General features: G+C 37.1%; 1 protein-coding gene across 2 annotated transcripts in view; it reads right to left on the reverse strand.

Moving 5' to 3' along the window:
• Positions 1 to 27353, reverse strand: part of LOC132905635 (E3 ubiquitin-protein ligase MIB1-like) — a 243809-nt gene that overhangs the window by 148214 nt on the left and 68242 nt on the right. Inside the window, exon 1 of one of the 2 annotated variants that reach the window (XM_060957138.1) lies at positions 15517 to 15721. The exons of the other annotated variant lie outside the window; for it this stretch is intronic. The gene's annotated coding sequence lies outside the window, so the exon portion shown is untranslated. Of the gene's footprint in view, positions 1 to 15516; positions 15722 to 27353 lie in introns of those variants that run through there. 2 annotated transcript variants of the gene reach the window in all.

Here is a 27353-nt window from a genome sequence, read left to right on the forward strand (position 1 = left end):
TTGCGAACTATGCAAATATGCAAACCTTCTGGAACTTCCGCTATCGATCTTGCGACTAAAAGTATAAATTCGAAATTGTCTTTGAAACTGACATACCAAACAACTATTTTTATTGCTGACAATCTCGAAACTATCTTTTCATTTTATACTGTTGACGATTGATTTCTTAAGATGCATGAAATTATTGTTGAATTATTACACGTTTATTGCACTTATCAACGATACGTTATCGATGACATATCGCGTTGTAATGATAATCTTAAACCTCCTCTACTGTTTATTTTTAATACATCGTTTGAAAATAATTTTCGCATTATCAAGTTTAATAGATACATCCAAATGTTTAAAAATATCAATTGCTCGAATAAAAATGACATACGTATTATCGAGGCGAATATTTCAAATTTTCTTACAGGCGCTAGAAAAATATTTGCAGAAAGATATTTTTACGATATTAGAGAGATATGAGAAGGAACTATTGGTTAGAAATTATCTATCCAAATATCAATCTTTATAGAGTTGAATATTCCTAAAGAATTAGCATATTTCCAATTTCCAATTCTTATAACGAAGTTCAAATTTTTATGTAAAATACGTAGAATTTATGAAAGCGATAATATGCATACATTAAAATTAAAAAGAAAATTTTTTCGCAGACCAAGCAGTTTTTTACTTTCAAATTGCCACGTATAGAAAATAAATGCGATGTAATATTTAATCGACAGTGAAAAAGCATATTGAGGAAACAGCAATCAGAAGAGTGTCGACGGCTAATAGGATTTTATTTTACATGAAAATAGCATTTGGCGTATCGATGCTCGCCAGAAATAGCGGAAATATGTCAACGGAATTTCAGAATTTCGATTCGGCCAAATACTATAATCGCTGAGACAATATTTTAACGACGCGATGTGAAGTCTGGATGAATAAAACGACAAATTAATTTCATACAAATCTATTGTTCCCTTTAACGAAGATAATATATGTATGTACACGCATATGTGTATGCGTATTAATAAATACTTCATAATTTGTTTCAATTCTTTTTACACTCTACCATGATACTCATTTGTTGTCTGTGTGGATATACTTATTTTATACACGTTATGTGTTATATACTACGTATAAAATAAAATCAGAAGCAAAGATAAAATTCCCTTTTTCCCCTTGAGATTAAAATTCGTTTTAACAATTTTCCTCTGTTTCTAAATTAAATGTTTGTAGAAATTTATTTAGTACAACGTATGTTTAAAAAGTACATAAAATTAACATACGTTTGGTTATGACTATATCATGAAAGGAAATATCTCTTCCAAGAATAAGAAGCTTATTTTGCTATAGAAAATAGATACGTACGCTTTTACTTATTTCCCCTCGGGCCTCGATTTATCCGGGCTATTTGTCTTCCGATTGAGCCGGTTAATCGAGGATCTACTGTATAAAATTTCTACAATCTTATGATAAATAAATTTCAATAGCTGTGACGTATTTGTAAATCCTTTACAACCAATCGCTGCACAGATCGAGAGCAAAGAGCGATCAAAAGAGACGGATCTTCCAGCGAGTTGTCCATTTAATAGAGCGTATCTACACGAAAGGAAAAAAGGGACAGAAAATTAAAATGTCCTTGTTTCTTTCCTTTCAGACCGATGACGCAAAGAATAATAATATCTCTCCTTCTCTAAATTACGATCCGTGTGAATGGAAAATCGTTCTCTCGCTATTCGTCGAATCGACCTCATCAATATCCTATAATGATTATACACGGTCACCGCTTCAATTAAATTTTCATGATACGATTGACATTATTCGTGGACAGAACCGTTAAAAGCAGCAGGAAACGCGCGACACCGAAGCTTTTTGCTCTCGAATAAAATCGAATCAGACTCCAGGGACGAGTAATTGTAAGGTCGAAGAGCGATAAATGCCGAAAACAAGTTGCTAAGTAATCGACGATAGAGATAAAGTGTTCACTGTGTTTTGTCTCTTTTCGTTATTGTCAGTAGATTGCGGATTTTTATACATTTCTGAGAATTTTCAGGAAAATGAGGACGCACATAACACGTGAAAATGTATAAAAAGTACAGTACGATATTTTACGGATAAAACAATTTTCTAAATTACATTTTGACAAAGTCTTACGAGTTCTTAAACAATTGGAACACGAAAAAATGCACGGAACGCGCATAATATGGAAAAATATATAAAATATATTTATATACGACAGATACGACAGCGTTTGCGATATTTAACGGATAAAATAATTTTCCAAGTTTCATTTTGTAAATCATATTTGCCAGAAATAGAAATTTGCATAAATATCCGCGATCGACTTACTGTTGTCTTTTGTAGACTAATTCTTCGAGGAAGAATGTTTCGTTCTAGGTCCACGAAACATCGTGAATTCACAAAAAATGTAAATAGAAAAAAGCTACTTAAATTTCTTCATCCTGCCTCTACTCTGTTCACCATTCGCAGACTATCGTTTGAGATTACAATCACATTACGAGCAACATTTCAAGCGAATTGAAAAGTTCCCTTACACCTTCCTTATCAGCAAACATTCGACGGTGTATTGAGATTTCGCGAAGAAAACCAACACAACCCACTTTCACTTAACTCCCATCTGATATTATACTTGCTATCGAGGAACCAGATGTAGAAGTGACTTTATCGTTGAAAGAGGTTTCCTTTGACCAGGTCAAAGAAACGATAGTTCTCCAGAAAAGAAAAAAACATCGTTAATTGCAACTAATCGAAATATATATCTGTCTATGTATACATGACGTCCTGTAATTAATGGTACAATCAAGACAACGGTTTTACATGAAAAAATGTACCGAATTTAAAAAAACTAGAGTAAACTATCCCTTGAACTAATCGCTTTTAGAATCGAATATCCTAGTTCTTTCTTTATCTTTATTTAAAAATACAGAAATATGAGGCGAAAAAGAGAAAAGCTACACTAAAATGTAATGTACAGTAACTCGCATAATTACATTACAAGCATGCGATAACATGCTTCCATTTTATAATTTCACTTGACCGATGTTAGCTTTAATGTGATTGGAAAAATGAAAAAAATCGCTTTCTATTTCTGAAGCTTATTTGTTATTTAAAAAGTATTGCCAGAATAGCCATTACGCTGTAATAAAGCGGAGATGTAAAGTGCTCGTTATCGAATATGTCCGAAGACAACTATAGGAACGAGTAATTGGATGCAATTGTAACTGTGATGGTCCGCGGGCAAAAGATCTCATGACCTTTCAGCCGTGATAAGGATTACTGTCTCCTTTGTGAGGAGAATTTACGCTGTTCCACTTCCGCCTTTTGTGAAATTTCTCAATTGCCTCTAGCGAACTTGATACAAGTTTTATAATATCGTATTTCATCGTGTCATAATGTTTCGTTATTTTATTACACGGTCTGTCAGTGAATTAAGAACTCGTCGAAAGACGCAACATGGTTTGAGATGAAAAGATAAATAAATAAAGAATGAGTAATCAGACACGAGAATTCTTGATAGGTTCTAACGAGACCGTTAAATTTTCTGTAATATGGAATACGCGAATAAAATCTTAGGGAAGTTTTCTCAAGAAAAATTTAAAAGTAAATTCTCCATTACCGTAAGAAAGTATCTCGTGCATATTCACTATGTATGAGACTGCATATTACGTACAACCAAGGTATGAGACGAGATTTTCTAGCGCAAGTACAAGACGTAGTCTCGCAAAATCTTATTAAAACTGAAAAAAAACGAAAGAAAAGTTTAATTTAACATAATACAAATATTTATATTAGAACAACGTCAGCAAGACTTTTCTGAAGTAAAATTTTATTTTCTCAATTAAAAATAAATAAATCAAATTATTCAAGCAATTATTTTCTAAATCCTAAAAGGCTAACGACTCGTTCGAAACGAGTGAAACTATCGCATTTACACAAAATAATACTAATGGAAGAACCTAATTGTGATTACATTTAAACCTCGTTTAAGTAAAACACCTTGACCTCGCTTTAATCTGTTCTAAAGAAAGGACACGAAATTAAGCTTTCATTATGCTCTTAATTTTCAAAATTAACCTCTATACTGTAATCTTCTCTATATGACGATTCATTATAAAAAACGAAAAATTTGTAAAAACTTATTAATGCGGTACATTTTCAGGAAGGTACACGTTGCAAAGAAAATAACAAGAAAGTTCTATTTACTCGGTTCGTGTTGCCTTGTTACGTGTCTAAAACAAGTTTCCTTGGAGAGAGATGCTCGTTTTATATTATTATAAACGCGCTTTCTATTCTAGTCGGAGGTGAAAAGGGCTTCGCGCCGCTACGTACAAAGAACGCAAAATCATTTATTTCAGTTCAAGGGAACAGGGCGACAATGCAAGTGAATGCAATAGTTCATCTCGAAGGAACGTCACCCGACACTTTCTGTTCCCGCTGCCCGGATAAAGAGTGTCATCTGAGTTAATGGCCCCTAATGCATCTTTCATTCGCATAGAAAATGAGAAGCGCGTACATCACTGATTATTGCGACGCAGAAGGATACCGCGCGTCTTTCGGTTCGTAGGCTTAATGCAAAGACTTTTCCCGATGAATTGCAAAAAGAAGCAGGCGCGTCAATCTCTTTTCTTTTCTTTCGCCGATGCCATTGTTCATTTAGGTCAGAGTTTTGGCCTTCGCGTCTGACCAATTTACCCAGAGTTTCCATTACGTGGTTCAATCTCTTCGGCAAGGAATTTTTTACGTTTGCTTATCGTTTGTGATTGATGGTGGTTTTTGGTTTCGTCTCTGACGAGTTTACCGACAATTTTCGTTACGTGGTTCGATCTCTTCAGGAAAGAAGCTTTTTAGCATTGGTTACTGTTCGCGATTAATGGTACACGAATTACATTGATAAAGTAGATCGTTTCTTTACGAAGTATCGATTTATCTAATGCAAAAGGCTATCGACCTGGTAACCCGATTAATCGCTAATTACGCATCCTTTATTTCGATTTGTTTCTCGGTAACGTAAGGTAGAAAAATTGCACGATCGCGGCGCGCGAGCTTCGACGTGGGTAGCAATTTAGCAATGAAGCTGTTTTATTATTGTACAGGAAGTACCATTAATTTTATCAAAATTGCTCGACTCACCCATAACGTTACTCGTGGTATCGCTGCGAATGCTTACCTGTAACAAACAAAGAAACAAGATAAATTTTATCGCTGAACATACTCACCAACAATGTACTTATAATGATTTTAAAAAATGTAGGTTATATCACTCGTTATTAATAAATCTAACTTCCGAATGCAAGGTAACAAAGCCAATCTCCTAATTCGTCGTGGAAAGAAAGTGACGAAGAGAATTCCTATACTTTTACGCAATTACAGAATTGTGTACGTTACCTCTAAATCATCGAGTCAGTTCTCGAGTGATAGGTAACACGGTCAACCCTTCTGATTCGACGTCGAAAGAAAAAGAGATCGTTCGCTTCTACATTGTTCGTTTTTGTATCATACGTTGCCACTAGACCATCGAGCCAAACTTTCGAACGCAGGTCAACTTGGTCAGATGGCTGACTTGCTTCTCAGGGTAGCCGCGAGCGAAAGAAAGGCATAGCCATTCATCTGATGAAAATTTCCAGTCGAATGCCAATTACACCGATAATAACAGTCGCGGATTATTGGCATGCGGCAACGTTTCCGTATTCGGATACCGTCCGCCAGCCGTCTATCTGCAGATGATCTCGAGCAGAATCTATACGCGCTACGAATCAATACAATACCATACACACGAGTGCAGGTGCACACGCAGCCGTGCATGAACAACCGTAAAGACACGCACCGAATGCGATTGAATTCGGATCGAACGAACGTTTGCAACGCTCTCGTACGTGCAACCAAACGATCGATGGATCGATCGATATGCACACACACATACGTAGCATGCATGTATTTTTCGAGAGGCCATTAGAAAGTCGAATATGAAACGTGGATGGAAACGGAGTCCGAGACTCGTTCTTAACCCATTAACATTCGAGGCGCTGCGTCGAGAACGCTTCAAGGTTTTCAACGATCGCGGAAAGAGTTTCGGAGCTCGTTAAACACTCTTGGCGTCCGTAGCCGCGAATTTGTTTAATAGAAAGTTTTTAAAAGAAAAATCGTCTGTGATCGGACAATCGATTCGAAATTTTGGATTCTTTAAGTTTTGAAACGATAGATAGCACATGCTAATATTGTAGTATCGTGGACGAGGAGCTTGGGGAGTGTCGGGCGAATTGTAAACAAGCGGTTGCGGAACATTAACAGTCATTATGAGTTGAGAAGTCAGAGAGTGCGAATTGCGTTGTCGAGAGAGTGTGGTCCGCGTGAGAGAGAGAGAGCGTTGGATCCGTGGTGACGAGAGTTGCAAATTAACTATCTAGTTGTCTTAATTATAATACGTTATTGTGATTAGTTCATGTTAAACAACCATCGTTTCCTGTTCAACCAACATCTGTTTAATCCATTTATTGTAAATAAATTAATACAATATCGACTGTTAATTTATTGTTAATTTAAATGAATTTGGATCTTAGCTGAAATATGTAACGGTGCAAAGCAGAGTCAGTCGAACTCTAAAAGACTGGTCAATATGTAATGAACTTATACAGGAATAAACATAGTAGGCAAATTATGAAGTGGCGTACTGAAGGGGATGTACAAAGATTCCGCTACATTGTATAGAGTGCAATGAAAATTAGAGTAATTTGCCCGGAGCGTACCAAGTCAGCGTACCTTCATTTAGGACAATGTAACGTTAGTTACGAGCGATAAAGATAGAAATAAGACTCAAGTGGGTGGTACAAACCAATACTATATCAAGGAAATATTGTTACTTATATAGCGATTTATATACTTTCGCAATATTATTGCTTTCTTACTTATATTTGTAACCCGCTTGGTATCTAAGATTGTAATAGGCGAATTAGTACATAGTACGCTTTACATAGTAACAATAACAACAATAATAACAATAGAATAAATAATAATGGTTTGGATTTTATTATTCATTTTTTGCATAATAATGTATTTAAAAGATATTATGATTATACTCACGGTATTTACTTATGACAGATATAAATTGACGTTATGTATGATACGATACGATATGATATGATATGATGTGATGTGATGTGATTTGACATAATACGATATGATATGATATTGATATCTACTAGATATTAGATACTCTGGATCCCTGGTTTCCAATCTCTGGTCATATCACGATCTATCATAAAGAGTATCGGTTTCAATTGAATTTCGGTCAACGATATATTTTTCATCGTTTTACATTCGTTCGATCCGAAAAATTCAAACATATTAACAGGCTTCGTGGCTGACTCAAGACCACGATTTGTTGGAAGGCCTAGACATTAGACGATGCACAATAGACTGTTTCTCGACAAAAACATGAACGATAGCATGGCATTTGTTATAAAACCTACATTCGCGTTAAAAGTAATTTCTAACAACCAACAAATCTTTTTATACATTGATAAAAATTAAGACATTAATAGATTTTATGACTGAATCAAATAAATCAGAGAAATCTTGAAACGTTTGAAGTAAAGAAACAACTGAAGCTGAGAAAGAAAATCGTACATTAATCTTGGGATATTTGTCGAGAAATTCAATTACTAATAAAGAGCAGGTTTTAACGACAGACTTCTTTACGTTTCATAGTTATTAAAAATTCTGTCTTTTTATTGCAATTACATCAACGAACACTCTTAAGGCGAACGCTGCGTCAATACGTTCGTTTCCTGTTCTTTTTTTTTGTTATTTAGGTTTCCCTTTTTCTACATCGATTGACTCCTTTCATATTTTCTTTAGACTCGTTTTCTCAATCATGAACTAGTTCCTTGAAAGCATTTCAGAAACCTTTCAATGAACGGATCTTCGGCTGGTTTTGACGTTCCTTCGTCGTGGAAACGAAAATACCTATTTCGTTTCACCTTTCAGCGTAGTTATTCGATCAATTCTTGATAATGAAAATGAAACAACATTCATATATAGTGTCTAACGTAAATATTCTTATTTCTCAAATTTTGACGAGAGGGACGATAAAAGGAGATCCTTTTGTATTTTTATTTGATAAAACAGTTAATTTAGGGTGGAATTTATTTTAATACGGAGAATAGCTAGCGCCGCTATTGAAAGAGACGCGGCAAATAGTAGAAGAAAATTCTTTGAAATTGCTCTCTGCATTCTTTAAAAGCGTTCGAATGATAAACACGCGGAAACCCGATTTCAATTTCCTTGCTTATTAGGGACTGAAACGTAATTAATTCTCTGCTACTTAACGAACACGTATAGTAGGTTTCAGTGGTGTTGTACGATTTCGCCGCGATATAAACACAGCGTTCGTTCGTTTGACTTCCTTTCTCCTCTTCCCTTTCAATTACCCTCTCGTGTTTCTCATCCATTCGTTTCTTTTCCGGTGAACTAGTTTCCGGAGTAATGGTACGCCCGGCTCTTACTAAACAGACCCTGAAACTGACCCTTGCCTTTTTATTCGATGCAACCTTAAGTATTTATTTCATTCCATTTCCTTAATGATTCGAAGCGTGCGAGCCGCCATTGATTAAAAACAGTATCGGTATTTCAAGGATTTCTGTCTTATTTCAATAAAAACACACCTTTCAAGTTGCTGTTGGCCAAAGCATAATTATGTAAACAGTATAGAAGGTTGATCAAAGAAAATTTTACATAAAATTTATAATCGTAGTTGTTCGAATAACGAGGGTCTTCCTTTCACTACAGTTTCAAGTTTTGAAATTGTTCGTTTTTATTCATTTCCTCTTCGTACAATATTCTTATAGACATCTTCCATCTGCCATCAGTTTTAACCTCGGAACCAATCAATTTCTTAAAATATAGGTCAATTCATATTCCAATCTTCCTTTTTTTTTAATTTTCCATATTCAGCGTCCCAAACTTTGGTTACGTTTCACATTGCGTCTGTATTATTCTAAAATTGAAATACGATAGATCCAGACGATATTCCCATAAAATCGCATAATTCTTTGTACGCACGAGAGAAGACAACGATCTGTTTCCCCATTGATCTCCGGCACAGAAAACCATATATTAATCGATTTCAAATAAAACGAGAGACGTGTCCGCGAAAATTCCATTCTGTCTTTGCAAACTCGGAGAAACGCAAAAGCTCGGTCGCGAAAATCAGATGATACAATGATCCCACGAAACTGAAATATAGCAAATTAAAAAAAAGAAAAAATAAAGCAAAACTGAATATAGAGAAGAAAAATTTCTGTACGACGTGTGTGTGTGTGTGTGAGAGAGAGAGAGAGAGCAATTTAAAAATAACAAGCCAATTTTATGAGTTTCAAATAAATACAAGAACTTTGAAAATAGCAATCTTTTAAATAGAACGACAGTCTTAAGATAAAAATAACTTTCTTCGTCTGATATCTGCGTTAAATTTACGCCCTCTCTATCCTCATTTCTTACAGTCTCATTGTCCTCGCACCCGTCAACCCATTAATAGGCGAGATTTATCACGAAATAATCCCCACGATTTCGCATGGAGGGGCACGAGAAAAACTGGCTGAACCCGATACGTTTGCCAAAGTGCCCTTAATTCTCAACTAGTCCACGGAGGCAGCGAAAGTGGAGGAGGTTTCGTGAATCAAGAGGAAGCCGTAAAAACGCACGCGGCGATGTTCGGAGGCTGAAAACAACTCTAGATTCCAGAGGGTGAATCGAGATGGCAGAAAGAAAGGGGAAATGTCTGCGATAGAGAAACGAAGGAGAAAGATAGCTGGCGAAAGAGTGGGACGAGAATGGACGCAAAGAAAGCGAGATGGAGGCTCATGATACTTCTCTGGTCGTATCGATCGGCGAATAAAGCCGCGACAGACCTATTTCCTCTGCCGGGCATGTTTGCTGGCTGCCTACACAGTGTTTTGTGACGAGGATTTTGGCCGAAGGCCAAGCTCATTTCAAATGGACGTATTACATCATGAGTTTAGCGAATCAATGTTTTGTTGGTACATAACATCCCTTTCGCGCTGATATACGCGACCATGGCCCGTGTGTCGTGGCTGACGTACGTAACCCTCGAATATGTACATATCGTTCGCATACTGGTTGCCTGGACACATCTGCCTGATTATTTATTTCAGATATTTCTTGGGAAGACGTAGAAGCGGTAGTGGGACTGTGAGACTATAAGAAACGAGGATGGGAAGGATATAAATTTGGTACGAAAATCAGATAGAAAATGTCCTTTATATTTTCAAAGCGTTGTTTAATTTTAAAACACTGCTGTCTCATAACGTTGATGCGGATTTCATCTGACTCTTACTATGTAATTTACTATCTTAATTAACGCTGTAAAAGTGTAAACGCGCGTCTGTCGGATTTAGCGTGTTCATTAGTAGGTAATAGTCTTTAAACAAGTTCGAGAAGAGCTACAAAATATGGAAGCTCGACTATCGTCAACTGTGAGCGCAAACAAACATTTTAATATATAACAAGGAAAAACATTTGGATCTACTTATTTCTTTATTGAAGTAATGTAACCAACAAGTGCATTAAAACAGTAATACCGCCAGCATTCGGAAACAATGAAGAGGTTTTCAAACAGCGATATAAAAGTAGTACGAAATGGGAGAAGATAGAAGCTCGCAATTCGTTAAACAGTCCGATGAATGACGCGTGAAACGTCTTCGTTGATGGATTAAAGAAAATTTGTGATTTTTAATAAAAATTCAAAAATTGATTTTACTCGTATTGTAAAACGATCTTTTCAAATTTCTGGTCCACCAACAACAGAGACAGGTAGCTCACTCATTGGAAATTTGAGATAGTCACGCCTTGACTACACGAAAAGGTTGTAAATTTTAAATTGCATGTATCTCATCCGAAAGTTTCAAGATCTCTCTGACCGTTTACCTTAAGGAGAAGCTTAAAACTAGCTACTTTCCATTGGAGAGAAACTAGAAAGAAATCAAACTTAAGACTCTCTGAAATCTTATCGAAATCGTTCGAAAGAGAAGGAAGCAAACATGAGAAATACCGATCGCCGACGTTACGAGAAAGAGTCCTTCTTCGTTCCTTTTATCCTACCACTCTTGCTTTGCATCCGGCAAAAGTTCGATGCTTATTCCCTTTTCAAAGGCTTAAGCCATTGATCGGCTTTTTCTGTTCCGTTGTGAAGGTAGAATCGTGTGCGTACGAAAGATCGATCGTTCGATGCCGGTATATCATCGTTTATGGGATTTACGAGGCCTGTACTATCGCGTTGAATTACTAAAGGCGATTTACGTACGCGTACGTATGCTGTATCGTCGAAATATTTTCATCGAAGTTCCTACGCGACGACACAATCGCGTATCGAGTAGAAGATAGAAAGGGAAATGAACAAGAGAAATAAAAAAAAAAAAAAAGGAAAAAGGAGAAAAAACAGAACGGAGGGAAAGAAGAGAAAACTATGTCACTGTGTTATTTCCGGTGGATGTACAAATAGGTTGATCCCGTGCCGTTGATTAAAACGCGATGTTATACATACACAGGGAAAAGTAAATACGCTTCGTTTGATACACTCCGACGATGCTTTAATAAATTTTCGCCTATCGTTTCTTACGTTTCCGCGTGTTTCCTTGCCAACTTACTTCCATGCGATCAACGAATAACAGCGTTCTGTGATTGACAGAAATGGAGGAAATCTGACCATTCAGATAAAAACTGATCGTTCGTGGTTCGGTTCGGTTATTCATGATCAGTGCAAGATGATTTGTAGAGTGCAGATTTTCATGGAAATGTATATTTTTATAATCGTAATTAAAAAGAACAGGCGAAACCAGGGTAGAGAATAAAATTTTTAGTAATTTGAAATTCATTTTATGCTTCCAAGAAATGTGATATTTCTTGTTTGGAAATTCGCGATAAAACAGTTCGTGAAAGAAAAGAACAATGCGTGTTTCGTTGCAATGTTTAAAATATTATATGAATAATATTATTCATATAATAATATGAATAAATTCTTTTAATAATAATATAGTAAATGGAAAAATAGTCAATTTAATAAAAGGATAGAAAATAAAAATTACTCTAATGAAGTTCACAGACGGTCCTTTTTGAGAAATGTAATGGATATGGTAACACGAGTGGATGAATATTCATTGGGGGACACCGATTGATTTATTTAACGAAATTCAAGTTGAAAGAATAGCCCGGAAACTGCGATCAATCCGTGACAGTAATGCATTAGGTCAAAGTTTAATTAACTTGATTTAATTCTGACGCAAGCAATGCTAGAGTGTGAAAACCGTGTGAAATAATCACACCTGTGAAATAAATATTAAACACCGATACAATCCCTAACATTCGTGAATTATTCAATAAACTTTTGGCGTAACGTTTTAACATATCGCTTCGCAGAAATAACAATCATTTAAATACAAAACTTCAAAACTTTATTTCATAAATTTATATGTCTTATGTTCCTCTAAAAAAATTAAACTTAAGGAAACGAAGAAGGAAAATTTTACGCCAAATACCGTTTCTTAATTTCCATCACATAGCTACACGATTAACACTCCATCTTCAAGAAATCAACGTCTTACGTCCAGAAGTACATTCATCGCAAAATGGCATAAATAATGGTAATTTCTAAAGTAAATTTAAAAAACATTCTTTGTAATGTCATCGCGGTTTTATATTTTTCAATGTATGCAGTTGATCAGTGTAGCTTTTGAAGGGCTTATCCCTTTCGTACGCGAAACAAATTACAATATAGATAGAATATCTTTAATCCTCTCCACAAAAATATCAAAGTGCATAAGAATCCACAATCTACTTATGGGTACGTAATATATAACCCTCTGCAGGATTAACGCGACTCAGCGAAGATAGTGATACACCGTTTGTAGCAAAATCAAAAATTAAATGACTCTTTTTATAGCTAAATCTGACTATATAGCATTTAGCCAAGTCGAGAGACAATCCGTTGTCGCAACACCACCACCACCAAAATATTATGTCTATTGACTGTGATTGTAATCATAACCGAAGAAAAGGAAATATCGTCGGCGGAATGCTGAAGACGTTCGATTTTCCAGCAACCTGTTGTAGGATATCCAAGCGAAACGTCTACCTTTCCCCTACCATTAGACGTCGTACACCTGTGCCGGTTTCGCTCGTAGTCGAAACGTAGGCGAGAGGACAATCTGAACGTACCGGGAATAGCGTGAAAGCGCTATCGCCGATAGAAGCGGTTCCGGGATTCTGCTAATTCCAGGAATTACGGGAGCACCGGGCTTCGACATGCACGCGATGCCAGTTACCGCGAGGCCTCAGCATCCCTGGCACGGGCAGAGCCTCGTTTGCGGTGCACTTGGAGGAAACTTAACTCGACGTAGCACTCGAGGCCCGGGTCCCTTCCTCCTTCGGAGGAGCATCCACGGAGACTGCGCATCTGCTCTTGTTACAACTGAATGGCCCATTGCTCTTATACGAGAGTTTCGTACACAGTAATTCGACGAAATTTCGCCCAAGTTAATATGTTGCTCCGGCGACAATAACGCCCGGCCAATAATTAATCCCGATAATGAGGTAGACGCCGAGCGGTGATCGAAGTTGCCAGCGACCACGATCCACTCGCATTGCACTGTTATTTCTCAGTATTTTGTTATTCGCTAATCGATAGTATGAGCTTTTGACGAATTAATGCGGTTTCCATCGACGATAAACGTGGATGCTTTGAGGAATTTTGTAAGAAGCATGTTTTACCTTGTGTGAAAAGCGGTTGTACACAGAAAAAAGAAAACAATGAAAAAAGTTCATATAAACAAACGGATCTGTTTTCGTTTATGAAACAGAGCGAATTTTTTGTTTTGATTCTGTGGTATCTAATTACATTTGTAGAAATTGTAGTAAACGACTACCTTGGATCTCAACGTAAACACGTAGACGTTTGTCATGCGGATCAGGTTACACTCTGAATGGTTTCTGGTGTTTCTCGAATCTGTTGAAACGCTTGCTCTATTCTGAGCCATTCTGCGCTATTCTATTCTATCCTTAAGTATTCCGATATTTTCAACAGGTGTTGCGTACACACAAAATTCGTTGTATCTCATAAACAACGACAGACAAAGTATATGATTACATGAACTTTTTTTCATTGTTCTCAGATGTGCGATTAGCTCTCCAAGTGGGTCCCCCATATGTTCTGTTACACCCCGTACTATATACATGTAGATATAGTATAATATAAAAATAATAGTAGTGGTATATATATTCTTACATTCATAATATATATTCTTACACTAATAATAACGTTTACATATTTATACATATATAATGTAAGAATATAGTAGCCTTAACAAAAGTAATCTTTGTACAGATGTGCTGCCTCTATTTTCAGATTTTTTGAGCATTCAATAGCATAAAAATAACTCCTATACAACAAAATGAATTTAATATTCATTAGAATCGTATCCATAAAAAGAAATTCTTAAAAACAGTATCGCGGACACGAAAATGTTAAACGTGAAAGGTTCTGATACGAGATGTCGATTCAACTTTGTCGTTGAAACGAAGTACATGTATGTATCTATGTTGTTGGTAAATGGAGTATATATCTTCTTATTGAGATATATTCTGATGTGTTACAGTTCGTTGAATGAGGCGAGTTTGTGGAACGTAAATCGAGTTTGGTGACGCGCATTTTAAACAAGGTACGTTTAATAGTATGTAGGAAATAGCGTAAGTTGGGTACAGTTATATTAAAGGTAGTTGTTAAATATAAGATTGATTTGAAGGATATGTAGTACAAAATTTCGAAATATGTAATTACATATTGTTTTACAAATTGTTTTTAATCATGCAGACATTCTGCAATTCCAAAGCTATATTTGGACATTTAAGTGGAAAATTGTAGGTTCAAATGCACCTGATATTTAAAATGCGAACACGCCAAGTTTAATTGGAAACAAAAGGTTATTTCATTAATAGAATTGTTAAGAACATTTAAATGTAGTATTTTTGTGAATTATGTAAAATTGTAAACATACTTTTGTAAACCATTTGTTTACGACGATATGCAACTTGTGAATTTTTTAATGATGCAAAACATTTTCATATTCATTTTAAAACTTTGAAATATTTCTATCATTTTATAGCAGGTACATATTAATTTAATAGTAAATTAAATTAAAAATGGGGAAAATAAAACCTTTTAAATTAAAATAAATGAACCGATCTTTCCTTATCTAGTATCATAGCTCCTTTGTATTAAAAATTTATTATACCTATATAATATTCGTTAATAATATATGTTTTATACTGTTCTTTTATATTCTTGATTTAATTTCACGAGAATATAAAAATTTTCAGCGATTTTCCGTTAATATATCTTTACTTCTATCAGACGATCAAAATCCCAGTATAATTAATATTTACATAAAATATTACAGAAATTATAACAGTACCTATCGATTCAATATTATTTATTCTTACCTTTCGTTGTTGAATCTTAGCCTCGCTGATCCTCGCACAATACATTTTTCAGGTTTCTTGATTCACTCGATACAATAGTTAATTAAATGCTGTGTCAGACGTCGTAATAATTTGTTCATGCTATTCAATAGCGTTCATTGCTTTCTACTATCTTTTCATGAAAAATTTATTAACCGATTTGCAAGCACTCGAATATAATAAAACTAGGGAAATATCTACTAAAAAATCATATTTACTCTTATATTAGCAAAAATTGTGAATACCGTGAAATATTAATTATATTTAACAAGAAAACGACATTTTATAGAGCACTTAGGATGTATTAAAATAGTTTTAAATTGGAATATATTGTAACCCAAAAAATTGCTCGAGGTACATCGATTAAACGAAAAAGTAATCATCATTGTATGATAAAGATAGACGAGCGAAGCAGTAATAATGAAAAACAACCGTAATCTTTTTAAAAATAAGAAGTCAACTACAGTATTATCATTTTGTTTCATTTTATGAACTATGATCGTTAAAAACGATTCGAAAGTAAATTCGAACGAGATTCGAAAGCATTAAAACGACTATAAATACAGCATTAACGCGACGAAATACGTTGAAATAGAAACCGATCACTTCGTAAATACCACGCACTATGTTCAACCAGTAACGATCGTACTATATCATTTTTACCGAGTTTTATGTGGCACGTTAACGCGTTGCTATAGCTGTAACGATGTTACCGAGACGAGAAGCGGAGCACAACTAACACGCTTAATACACAAGCGAGGACACGGTTTGATATACGCAGTTAAAACAGCAAGAAATATAAACATCGTCCTACACAACATTGGAATTTCCCCTTTAATATTGTTTCCATTCTAGAAACATCAATAATGTTAAGAAAAGAATAGGGTTCGTTGGCAAAGATTTGCGTAGTAATATTGGTATATCGCGTGAAATAATATTCTTTAAATTTTCTACAATTTTCTATTCCCTACATTTTTTATAATCTTTAATATATTGTCCTTTAAATAAATTATGTTACTGTTCCATATTTTTTTTACAAACAAAATACGAACAAAATAAAAATAATAATATAAAACAAAACGAAAACAATTCAATTTTTAATTTCTAAACGATACTTTTACGTAGCTTTCGGTTATTGATATTATTTCACAACGTCATTTTCAAGGATCTGTATAACTAATTATTATTGCTCTCAACTAAAAAGTTCCAAGGATGTCGCTTGCATCTCTTTGGTTCTCAATTCAGATTCTACTGTCTCAATTCGGATCACGTGTATCGCGATAAGCTTCAACCTGCACGGATGAAACGCAATGTTCATCCGATTAAATCGCTGGTCGGTAATTCGCTGGTCCAGCAACAATTTCTTGGAAAATTTACCACGCGTTAGCATCGCGAACCAGAGGATTATCATGGCCGCGGATTGTAAAAGGGTTTCGATGTTAGCATGGATTCGCAATGTGCGGAGGAAGTTGCGAGCGCCGCGGTCTTTGTGTACGCGGAGACGTGTACCAGCGTCGCTTAGAGAATATTCCATGAATCATAACGAGACCGGTATAATTCGCAATTTGTTACGCGTGCAAGCGCGGATTTTACAGCCACCGCTGACTTGCAGCGAACGACATATTGAAATTCGACACGAAGTGGTGATACCCTAATTATTTCAACAACTGTATGGTATTCCAGCCGTCTATTAATAAACATGCTACGTTCACATGCATAGTAATTCACGAAAATATTGGAACGCTTATGGAAATCTTTTATGAATATTATACGTATTATGTTGTATGTATTATACGAAAGATTATCGTGAATATGAAACGTTTTGAAATTTCATCGGTACTATAACGAGATTGGACTATCATGATTTGCAGTAAAGTTTACATTTGTCATGGGTAAAGTTTGAAACAAAGTTACAACGTGTATTTTACTGAATAAATTCTCTCGGTAATCATCTAAAATTATTATTTCCTTGTAATTCGATCGTTCACTATGCATGGAATTTCGAATAAAACACGTTAATTACTTGAACCTTTAAAAATTATTTATAGAACGACTATTATCTCGCCAATGTCACATCGCGATATTTTAATAACACGAAAGAAAAATATACTTTATCGATATCTATACGAAATACAAATTTTCTATAAAATATTCCGTGGAATTTGCTGCTTTTCCTCAATTTTAGTAAAATGGCCATCAAATACTGAAGTATATACCTATAAATCTGTAATACTTAAATATAAACTAGATTCCACGGCAGTTTGCATTAACGACTATGGGGGATTTTAAACAGGAGAAGAGCAACGAAAATGTCGTACTTTTACAGCCCCTCTGGGTATAAAAAACCGCTAAGGAATCAACTTTGGACCATCGCCGTTGCAATCATTTTGCATATTTCATATCTCCTGTAGAACTTCCTCACATTTATATTCGTAATCATAGTTGCTTTCGTCCAATAAACCGTTAACGTCTCGTCGTTTTGTAATTACGTTTTCAGAAGTCTCATAACATTGAAAATTTAGCGGTATCGCTAATTTCCTATAAATTAGTTTCTATTCGCAGAATTACAAAATATTTGCACGTATAAAAGATATAAGCATACATATATATAATAATATTTAACAACGATGAATATATTACGGATATCATGTTACAATATCATTAAATTAATCTTCAAATTCAAACTGTTCCATGTGATAAATGCTGTGTAGAATTTTAAATTGACAGGTAGAGAATATTCATATAAACAAATAGAATATAATACAATGAAGAGAATGAATTATTCAAACGAACCAAAACGTCGAAAATCTTTACCGATGCTTCATTGCACCGAATGCATTGTTTCTCTTTGGATCATTAACCCTTTTAATTATTTCCATGAACACGTACATATAGTACAAAACTTCCGTCGTGGAACAGAGAAAAAACAGCCTTTGAAAAAAGACAGATACGTATTACGTTCATCTCAGTTCTTTTAGCGAGCGACCATTCACAGGACATTTTCTCGAACTCGAAGAAAGAGGAAAAGCTTGGTCGTTTTCATATTCCACAGGAAGCCGACCGAAACTTTGGAAACCGTTTTGAGAAGTTTTGTAACATCGGCACTTCTCTGCAATCTCAATATATTGTACTTTACCGTGCGAAAATATTATTTTATAGATGATATTTTCTTTTTTCCTAACAAAAAATCGCACGAAAGCCACGCTTTTATATTTTCCAAGTCTTCGAGATATTTGCTTCTTTGACGTTGCACACATTGTATGCGAGATTTGCGGATTCATTTTTGCTTTTACTGGAAGTGATTTTGCATAATATATAATTATCAACTTTTGTGAAGAAATTAAGGTATTGAACAAAATTTAATAAGCCACCGAATATAAAAATATGCACTCGATAACAAGCATAGTAGTCGCTGCAAGTTTAAATGAAATAAATGCCAATAATAATAGATAATTACGCATAGATATTTGAATATTTCTGATAGTACAAAAAATGTTTATATCCCAACTGTACGAATACTTTCGTCCGTCGCTGTAAACAGCAGTATCAGAATAGTCGATAGTTTGATCGGTCGCGTTAGAAGTTCTTTGAGAATGTTCACGGAGGACGCAGCGCCTCGTTCCAATTTTTCTTTAATATCGGCGATCGATTCCTGATAAAAGGCTCGTCGCTGTACTCCGTGCCACTGTATTAAATCGATAATTTGCCGTTGGCGCGTTTCCCGGTCGACTAGCCGGTGTAATTAATTTCGCCGTTTTACCAAGCGCGAAACTTCCCTGCAACCGCTGTCCCCGCCACCCGAAAACTTGCGACCCTGCATCAAAGTGTCACTCCGCTGCTAGCGGCGATGTTGCCTTTAAGTAAAAAACATGCGACTTCGCGAGAAAACCCAGGGACCAAAGTGAAGTTTATTATGGGCCGGCTGTAACTTAAGATCTATAGAAATTGCGCGCGAAACTTGCCGTATTTTATCGCAAAACTGCTTAAACAAAGTCGGATGATGAACGCGAGCGTTAATTCCGAGCTACGTTTCTTGATACTTCACGCCTGATTATTTCATATCGTACGTACAATATTCAGAAATTAAGTTTTACGCTTTTCTCTCGAGGATTCTGTATTTTTATCACGCAAAACGTTCTGAATATGGATGCTTATACAGAGTGTTTGAAAAAGTTGTGGTCAAACTTCAGCAACGACGGATAACAACATTATCTCTGGGTTCAAACAACGTTAATTTCCGAGTTCTAATTTGACATTTTCAGCTACGCTTACGTAATAGCTTAAGAAACTGTATTGCGCGAGGGAACTTGTCCAAACGGTGGTCAACCAATCAGTGAAACGTTCGACGTCAAAGTGTTCAAAATCAATGAGTAAGAAACACTGAAATATCGAAGAGTAATTTTCGAGACTGTGAAAGATCCGAATCGGTGCGTATCTTGAATTTAAAAGGAGTAATTTTCTGAAGAGTTTTCGGAAATTCTGATACATGCTGTTAAAAAGTTATTAATTAATATTTATTAGCACTTACAATTTTCCTACAGAGACGATACTGTGACACCATTCTCTGGTTCACATAAAACAACTATTGAGAAAGGGAAATTGCATTTAAATTCAATACAAAAGTATTCTCATTGGTACGTAGAACATTTTCCAATAATAATATGCCTAAGTAAGTAATAATTGGTCGATAAAAGCATTTTGTAACTTCGAAACTCGATATTTCTAGTCAGTTTGTACAGACTTTCTTTACTCTTTCCAACGAGTACCATTGGCTTGCAATCACTTAGTTTCCAAACCAATACGTGGGCCCTGAAGTTTGACCACTCCATTTTCCACAATTTCCGTGGAACATTCTCAAACATTCGTCATCGCGATACAGCCGAACAGTCCCGACGAAGTTGAAATTAGAGGCGCACAAAGGAGCAGACAGAGTAGAAAATGGCAGGGCGACAGTACAAAAGCAACGAAGGAAACCGAATTCTCAACCGAAGCGTCGCTTAATGAAATTCGTCTACCACTTATTCCGGCTCTTTTATCGGATCTCTAATTCTAACTTCCTTATCTCTACCTTGTAGCACGAGCCTTTACGCTTTTTCACAGAATCGTCCGTATCGAACAATTCGCTCGCCCCATTCCTAGACGAATTCTGGCAGAAGTTACGAGGAAAAACTTCCGTTCCTCCGGTTTCGTCCTCTCTCTGCCCTTCTTTCTTCGCTATTCGCGGCCCTCGAGCAGCCCAAAGGCAGCTGGCGTGCAAGTTTCCGGCCGACGCGACGGTCGGTAAGTTGGCGCTGACGCAAACTACGAAAGAATGCAATCAATGAGAAACGCGGTCGAAGGCATCTCTCGCGGAATTTCCGCCGACAGCGATGCCGAAAGCTGCGAGTTGCGAATTGAGAACAAACACGAGGAGCGGTCCGAAATTACGGACGTCCAGCGGCGCCAACGTTACACGGTTTACGTCGGTAAGTTTCTCCGTGTCGCTCGCTTTTGCTCCTCCGACTTTCTATTCACCATCCTCCCCTCTTACCTACCCTCTGTCGTTAAATTTTGGATAACGAAGCAAGGAAAATGGTGGGAATTTTCGGAGATTTTTAAGCGTCTTTCGTAGTTTGAAACGTTGCTGCGATGAGTTTTGGTTTAATGAAGATGTTGAAGAGTAGATTGCGAATGTCTATGGAAATTCGTATTTTTACGAATGCAATTAAAAGAATGCGATTTAAGCAGAGACTTTTATCGTCTGCGACATATTACAACGAGTGCTACAGCGTGGATATTTTATATATTTTTTATATATTACATATATATATCGCACGCATTTTTAGGTAAATGTATAAATACGCGGTAGTGTAATGGTATATAATTATAAAATAAATAATTATGATGTATAATTTTGAAGCGTTCAAAAGAACGAAATTATTAGATTATTTAACGAGAAAGAGAATAGAGAATTGTGAAGACAGTGAGATCGATATCGAGCTCAAACGTATTATATCACAATAGTGAAAGAAGTTATTAAAATGCCGACGTCAATATTTGTTCTGTCGCAAAGTCGTGGACTTTACGTGGTATTGTTTTTCTACAGTGGGTAATGTCGTATTATTTTTTCATAAAACAAAGAATCGGTTTCATAACGCGTGTCTGTTATAAAAGAACGAGTCTTTGTGGATCAGGGACCATGATCACAAAGGTACTCGAGCTGTTTCATATCTAACTCTTTCAAATATCAGAAGGAACAAGGCAGAAACAAAAAGCTCCGCGCTTGTATCTGTTGCGTACATATAAAGAATATTTCTTGTTATCCTTCAAAATCTTCGGAGCTCGTTTCAGTAAAACGACACCGTTAATATTCAAATACTGTTGCCAATTTCAATAAATCAAATAATAAAGAAGCGTTTTTCCAAAATAGTCGAAATGTTGCTCGCTATAATAATAAAAAGATATTAAAATACTGCTTACTTTAATTATGTTTTTGTCTCCTATAAATCCTCCTCTACTCATCAACTACTTTTAAAGAGCCTACACCTTTGAACCTGACGAGTTAATTCCATTTTCAATTACGTCGTATTAAAAATTTCCCCCTTTAATCACAGAGTGGCATTAAAATTAGAAAATCGACAAAATTGTATCCTCTACCTTTAAGTGGTAAGTCTTTTGTCCGTCCACTAATTTTATTGGATAAATTAAATTATTGCGCGAGAGGGTCCAGGTTTGCCAGTTTCAGCGGCCAGTTTCCGTATCACAGGATTCAACGTAGATCGATCCTCGGGGCATTAGGATGTCCCAGGTAGGAGCATAATAAACTTCAACTAAGCAACAACTTTCACTTGAATGGTATCGTTGTAGCTCAGACGAGCAAGTTACCCAACCTAACTCGGCTTCTACAACCCAGCTGGCACGTAAGTAGCCGCGCCCAGCCATCAATAACGCTCCGACTAACGAGAGACGTTGCAGCCTCGTAAATCAGCTTCCGAATTCACCAGTCCCGTTGCTCTTCCTCCAAAAATCTTGCGTCACTGGCCGGCAATCTTGACGTCATCGCGTGGACATTAATCATCGACCAGCGGTAGGTTGGTTTTTCCAGCCTTCAAAAGGGATGATCGGAAGCGAGTTTTCGGCGTGAACGATCGTCGAAAGAAAGAAAGACAAGCACGGCGAGGTGGGGACGAGGACGAAGAAATATCGGCAGGAGGATGCGAAGGAGTTGAGAAAGGAGAGAAAAAAATGTTGGAAGAGCAAGAAACGACAGGCGAAACTTTTCGACGGTAACCAGCGCGGGTAAACATTAATTAGTAAAATTCGGTGGTAGTTCGTCTTCGGTCATTGACAGGTCGACTCGAAAACACGGTAATTTGCAGACCAGGCTGAGTCCCTGGGAAGAATAGGGCATCGGCTACGTGCCAGTGGCCTGCTACGCCACGAAGAAATTGACAAATTGTACTTTTAAATGATCAGAGTCGAGCGAGGCCTGGCTTCCACTTCGACCAAGAGTTGCCGAGCTAGCCCGAACCTAGGGTAGGAGGACTTTAAATAAGGCTCGCTAAGCTTGGCAAGAAAGTAAGAGAACTGGCAGGATAGAGAGCAGAAAAGGTGGAAGAAGAAGTAGCCGCGTGACGAAAAGCACCACGAACCATCGCCACACCTCTTCCTTTTCGTGGAGGGCATGAGACTCGAAGAAAATTAAATGACAGCAGGGAGAAAACACCGGTGAACTTTCAACGGACAAGTTTTAGATTAATATTGTTACGTGGTCCGGTAATCGTGATAAGCTGCTCCTCTGGCAGCATGGTTGAGAGCAACTCGTCCTCGACAAGTGGCTAGAGGCTGTTACGACTACGACCGGGATCCTTTCTCACCCGGCGGCGTTCCGCCGAATGAATCTTGCGGAACTGCGGAGACGAAGATAAGTTCCGGCTTCAGGTCCTTTATTTCACTCGGTGCTTCGAACTCGAGCCAGCTCTCTTGTACGACGATTTAGTATTTCTACCCCTTGGAACTGCATTCCAACGAGACTGGTCGCCACCCTTCCCCCTTGCTTCTTGCGCTGCTGCGTGGCGAGCTTTTTGGCGCGTCCTGGAGTTTGCGCTCGATCGAACTTTAACGCGCTAACTTCCGTTCTCTACTCCGGTGGAGTTATCCGTGTGACTGCGAGTACCGTGGGAGGGCGAGGTTTTGCTCGATCGTCAAAGTAGATTGTTTGCGTGCAATTTCTGTGTTCTTTATCTGCTTGATTCGAACAGGATATGGAACGACGGAAGCGAGCAACTTTGTCGATTTCAATCGCTTTTCTTCCACGAAACGTTGGTAAAAGAAAATTTCTCCGAAGACTACAACACCGGTGTATATGAAATTTCGTCTCTCCGAAGTTTGAATTTAGAGGCAGAAATAAAATATTACAGCGAGAAATAGAAATTTGCTATAAATCTTCATATATAAACGATGTTAAGAAGCGAAATAACCTTGTCACTGGTTCTCACAAATGCACAGAATTTCATTTATTATTCGCAGCTCATTTATTGCAAGAAGATGACACAAATTCAAGCAAATTCCATGGCTTTAAAAGATAACATCTGCAACACCAGTCCTTTTTTGTTTTTCGATTTATGAAGTTAATCAACGCCACCTTTGATTCTTTTATACAATATAACTACCTACGAACAGAATTTTAATTATTTACCTTCCCATTAATCGCATCCGTATTCGCATGCACGGCTTGGTAGTTTAAACAGGGCAAACGTTAGACGATGCCCCTAACGTTGATTCAACGATGTTCCATAAGCTGGTTGCACGATAAAGCAATTAATCATCATGATATCTGACTGTTTTCGGTGGCGTGTACGCGCACGAAATAGTAGCATAAACTAATACCGCCGTAAATTCAATCGTATCTGCACACGTGCCGAATGATTTCGGTTACACACTATATGAACAGGTTCCAGTTCGTATTCGATTAAAACTAAAAACTACCGTCAGCATTTCGACGAGCATCAAATTTACGAAAATGATGTATACCGTTGCCAGTAGGCGGGATTAATGGGAAATCGATATAAACATTTTATCATACTGTTAATGAACGGGGGTGAAAAAGGATTGAAGTTTCCATTAGAATGATCACGAATCGTTCTACGGTGATTTGAAAGCTGATAATGTCTACCGTTCCACGGATAATGAATCACGCGAGATTGTTTCCAATTACACTACGTTTGTTGCGTACGAAAAATTGAATTCTCTTGCTTTGCTATTTGTCACAAATTTTTTACCGCGTACTTCCTCTGTTTTTAATAGGATCGTGTGAAATGTTTTCGAATATCAAGGGGAAACATTGAAATTCCCGATAATTTTTTAATGCCACGTAGCGCGAAATAAAATGAAAGTATCAAGCACGGTTTAGTAGCGAGAATCAGCAGCAAAATTATGCGCGATAAATATAAATTCATGGGCTTCTTGCTGAAACGTTTGAAAAATAATTTTAGAGTATATAGATGTTTTAATAGTATGTATCACTTGTTCTTTAAAACGTCTCTCTAATTATGTCGTTTTAAATTTTCGATTCTCGAATAATACAAATTAATTGAATCAAATTTATCCGTATAGCTTTCTACAACCGTGTTACTATATCTTGTGTTACAGTGGTATAAGAATTAAACGATTCTATAAAAATGTTAGTCATCAGGTGTTGTAACTTCACGTTTTAATTAGATATAGTCCTTCTGCGATATAATCACAAATGCATTCTTAAGAATCGTGCAATATAATAAATATCCCGTTTATAGAAACTCAGATATATCGAGCAGAAATGAAAAATGCCAAAGTATTGTGTTGCTTTGCCGAAGAAAGGCGAACACGAACATCCTTGTCATGCGCTTTTCAAACAAACGCTACAGCTAACCTACACTATACACTATATATTTAAACGAACTACGATTAAACCAAGATCAAATTTCAACAAATAATCACAATGTCATTTTCTTTTTTCTTCATTCTCTTTCGACCGTCATCGATCGAACTCAATCATCTTCTAACGATGGAACAAGACCGTCCCTGAACGCAAACAATTAACCGCTCGAAAATACGTAGAACAAGCAGGAAGTAACGAGTGCAGGGTCTCGCGAAAGGATCAAAGGAAATCCGATTATCCGAAAGAGGTAGGTGGAGACGAAGATGGTGGAGGAGGTGGGGACCGGTGATGGAGGCAACTATATCCAACCGGAGGCACGGAAATTGGAGCGGCGCTGAAACGAATACCGGAACAAAGTTTCCAGGTCAAACACGTTGGACAAACGCGGATTAAAGGGCCAGCGGTTCGGAGATCGGAAAAGCGGGTCCGAGCAAATGGAGATCCGATTGTTGGGTCGGAGTTAAAATAGTTGCAGAGACTGGGATCTCGGTTCGCCCTCGCTTCTTCGCCATCCAAGTACGATCCTGAAGTTGCAGTTCCACCTCGATTTGGAATTAGTGAGCCGATCCGCGCGTATTAGCCTCATCGTTCGGCCTGATACGACGCCGCTGGACACCGTCTGCGTCGCTAATTATAACAAACTATTCGAACTCTGCCAGCCACTCCAGAATTTCAAGTACTTCAATCTGTTTTCCTCTCTGTTCCTCTCTTTGTCTTTCACCTTCCTGGTTCTCTTCTCCAACCAGCAACCAAGCTACCTACGATTTTACGCGCACGCCGAGCGTTCCGCTCCGGCTAACAATTAGCCGCCATCCTATTCGCCGTTGGAGGAAGTTTCGACTCGGTTTCCGCAGCCACGATTAACTAGGTCTTCCGCGAGGAAGGGCTTGCCGAAACCGGTGGATGCACGGCCTTTTTAGAAACTTTGTGTCTCGCGCGGTTGTCTTCGACTGGATTTACCTGCGAGCGAGCCAGAGCTTTCCTTTCCGCTGTTGCTGGCGTTAATTGGTTACAACGCCCTGTCCCTCGCGAATGGCTCGACTTCAACGACGCTCCGGTTGCTGGTAAATATCGCGCGTTTTAGATCCTCGACTACTGCAGAGAGAAAGAGAGAGTTTCGTTCCCGGATGGAACAATTGTTTGCTCGTTTCCCGGCACTGTCCGACGTTTCGTTTGTTCGTTCTTTGGATTAAAACTGCTGCTGAGTTTGAGCAAGAAATTCTCTTTGTTTGGACGAGTATTGTGTACGTTCTTAGTTTCGACAATTTTGTAAGGATGAAGTAAGAAATCGGCCTCTTGCCTCGGGTAAATCGATTTCAACTTTATACTAGACTTGAATTCGATTATTTCCTTGTTGTTTACTTGTGTTCAGTATCCTATTTATTGAAGTTTCTAGCTCAGGAATGGCGAAAGCTTTTCATTTCTTCAAATTCTACTATCAATTGAATTTGAACGTTCAGTTGTCTCTGCTGTACGCGAGTTTTTATGTCCAGTTTGTTTGGTTAACATCGGTGAAACTATAGATGAAAAAATTCCAGATTCGCGATCTCCGCGGAATTTCTTGATTCGGAACAAGCCACTGACTTTTAAATATAGCTTTCATTCCAAACAAGTTTCAGTTCCTTTTGTTGCCGAGTTTCCTTTGTCAAAGGAAGAAATAGCAGGAACCGGGGTTTTCGGTTTTGTCGCGCATCCCAGCTTTTTCGAAACTTTCCATTCAATAAAGTTATCGGGAAGTAGGTGACGCTTTTGAAAAGTTTCAGGTTAGCTAGGTCGACGTCAGCTTCGGGTATTGAATGAATTTAAGGGCGCAGAGACGCTTCTGAATTTATTATAAAGTTCATACCGATGTTTAAAACATTAATTACTATCGCAAATTTTACTCGTATATTAACGTAATCGTAAATAGTTAACATTTCAA

The sequence above is a fragment of the Bombus pascuorum genome, chromosome 3 (assembly GCF_905332965.1).
Source record: "Bombus pascuorum chromosome 3, iyBomPasc1.1, whole genome shotgun sequence".
Lineage (NCBI taxonomy): Eukaryota > Metazoa > Arthropoda > Insecta > Hymenoptera > Apidae > Bombus > Bombus pascuorum.